This window comes from Nuphar pumila, chromosome 4 (assembly GCF_984573655.1).
Source record: "Nuphar pumila chromosome 4, dmNupPumi1.hap1.1, whole genome shotgun sequence".
Taxonomy (NCBI): Eukaryota; Viridiplantae; Streptophyta; class Magnoliopsida; order Nymphaeales; family Nymphaeaceae; genus Nuphar; species Nuphar pumila.
The window spans coordinates 95,266,250-95,269,220 of record NC_143252.1 but is presented as its reverse complement, the minus strand read 5'-3'; the positions used below and the strand labels follow the sequence as shown (position 1 = coordinate 95,269,220).

At 35.9% G+C, this 2,971-nt stretch overlaps 1 non-coding gene across 1 annotated transcript; it reads left to right on the top strand.

The window, feature by feature from the left end:
- Positions 1–351: 351 nt before the first annotated feature.
- On the top strand, positions 352–454 carry LOC149840318 (small nucleolar RNA R71). The gene has a single exon (XR_016431734.1). It is a non-coding gene; the product is annotated as a small nucleolar RNA R71 (small nucleolar RNA).
- Positions 455–2,971: the final 2,517 nt, after the last annotated feature.

The following is a 2,971-nucleotide window of genomic DNA, read 5'->3' as shown; positions in this document are numbered from 1 at the left end:
CACTCAGTGATCTCGTGTGTTGGACTGGCACAAAGAGTACACACCTGCTGTGTAGTGGATGGTCCTGAGAGAAGTTGGTCCAGCTTTTGAGCAATCATGTCTACCTTGCACTGTAATGCAGTAGATGGACCAATCTCAAGAACACCAGCTTTCTTCTGAATGCTGGGTGTGGCTCTATCAGAATGAGAGCTCGAAGCGTGGTGGAGTGAATTCTCGGCCAATGTATCAAATAGCCTCCACGCTTCGTCCTCGCTTTTCAGCATGAATGTCCCTCCACATGAAGAGTCGATCATCTGACGATTCTTGTCAGACAATCCATCATAAAAGCTCTGCACCAGTTGCCATTTCGGCACCTGATGATGGGGACATTTCCTGAGGAGATCCTTCATTCTCTCCCAGGTCTCATGAAAGCGCTCACCATCTAGCTCTGAAAAGCTAGTGATGGCTCTACGATATTGGTTTGTGCGACCAATGGGAAAGTATTTCCGAAGAAACTCCTGTTGCAACTGATCCCAGGACTCTATTTCTACAGAATCTAAGGACTTTAGCCAATACTTGGCTTTGTCCTTCAATGAAAAGGGGAATAGAGTCAACCTCAACGCATCATCATCGAAATTCTGTATCTTAACAGTAGAACAAATTTCGAGGAATTCATCTAAATGTCGGTAGGGATCCTCATGACTAAGGCCATAAAAGGATGGAAGCATCTGAATAATGCTGGCCTTAATCTCATAATGCGGCGCTCCTACATCGGGTCTACGAATGCAGGATGCCTGAACATAGTCTGTGGGAATGAAGTATTCCCGCAGAGGGCGTGAAAGAACTGGGGGTGGAGGTGGAGGATCCATGTCAGCCATTATTGCCGAACTTCGATGAGAATGTAAAATTCTCTCTGGGTTGTCAACAAATGGGTGTAATGGGGTTCCTAGACCTCGTCGACCCTGCATACACTGGTACTAAGACCAGATGTAAGCAAACGACCTAAATCTAAAAATAAAAATAAACTAACACAGGTACTAAAATGTAAATAACACAGAATAGACAACTACTAAACAAATATGCTAAACTAATTATGTCAGAATGATCTAACTAAGTAAATGAAATAACAAATTAAACTACTCTAAAGTACTGAAAAGATAAATACAGGAAATCACAAACTAAGTTTTTCTAAAACCCACATGTCTAATCGCTCCTTGCAGAATGATAATTAAGTGAATCCTAAAAAGAACAGTACGTGAATCCTATATTTACTAACTATGTTAATCCTATATTCACTTACTAATCCTACAAACTAAAAAGAAAACAACTAATTAACTAACTAAAACAAATTAATAAATCAAACTCTAAGAAATATAGTAATTAATTCGTCGTTTCCCGGCAACGGCGCTAAAATTTGGTTGATATTTTGAAATGATCTTTTTAAAACAATTATGTTCAATAAAACTTTGGAAAATCGTCAACCAAAAATATAAAAACCGACTTTCCACAAAGTGGTAAGTACGGGTCGAATCCTCAGGGAACAAGAATTAATCACTAAAATTCTAGAAAATTTAATTTATTAATGTCAAATGTCAATCTATAATTATAAAGTTAAAACAACTACAATTAATCACTAAAATGAAAATAAACAAGCACTCAGTCTTCTGCTCCACACCAGGGGTATTTCTATCTTTTCGCCAATTATTCGCTCCTCACACTTGAAAAATAACCCTGGAAACTAAATATGCTTTACAACCTAAAAATACAGAAAAATACAAAGTTAGTATTCTATTCTAATAATGCAAACAATAACTAAAACTAATTCTACTTTTACGAAAATAATAAAACAAATGCTATTTATCAAACAAAAATTAAATAAAATACTAAATTAATTCTAAAATTGACCAAATTAATTCTACTAATGCTGTATGATGATTATGCAACTCCTAAAATGCAGAAACTACTGAAAACAAGTCTAAATTGCCGAAACTAAGAAAATTACAAAACTGCCCCTAACTAGTGTAAAATAGTATTCTGATAGGTTATCGAAAAACCACTGTTTGACAGGGAAAACGAGGTCCGATTTTCCCGAAATTTCTTCTGTTCTGTAACTGACAGATTAAACAAACTGACAGTTTTTACAGAATTGAAAAACAGTATCTGGAACTCCAGATATAAGCGTTTCAAATCTGGGAAAAATCAGGATATCGACAGTCCTGTAATTTGAAATCCAGAAAAAGCGGTTTTCACAAAACACTTAAAAATCAGACCAAATCAACTCCGAATGAGCTGAAATTTGGTCTGCCGTCAAATAACACGTCAATAAAGTGAATAGAAGAAATTTTTTTGGAAAACACAGAATTTTTGCACAGAAAATACTGCTGGTGCGACAGGGCAAAAATCTGGTTTTTATTTGAGTGTACTTTCACTTTATGAATCTATTTTAACACTCTAAAAGACAAATCAAACCTAATGCAATCTAAATGACACTGAATAACAGTGTATATGCAGATGACTATTACGAATGCGCTAAATGCACGACGAACAAAACACGATAAGCAAATTATGACTAAAACTACTTTAACTAACAATGCAAATGCAACTATGCTATGAAATAAAATGCAATCCAACTACTAAGTTAAGTAGTATCTAACTACCAATCAAACAATCACAAAACACATTTCACACATACGAAGCAAATACGATATACGTACACACACTTCTACACTAAAACTAAATTAGATAAATAAACTAATTAGTATAAAAATCAAAATAAATAATACTAAATGAACTTAATTCACTAAAGAATAAAGACTAGGGTTAGGGTTCACTCAATTGACTCCACTAAGCTTGGCTTTGGCTTGAGTAGGTTCGGATTGGGTTCGGATGAACTCGGATTGGATTAGGTAGGCTCGGTTTTGACTAGGTTGAGAGAGATAGGCTCGAGCTAAGATTGACTCAACTCGGACTAATGTGGACTCGGCTAGGTTTG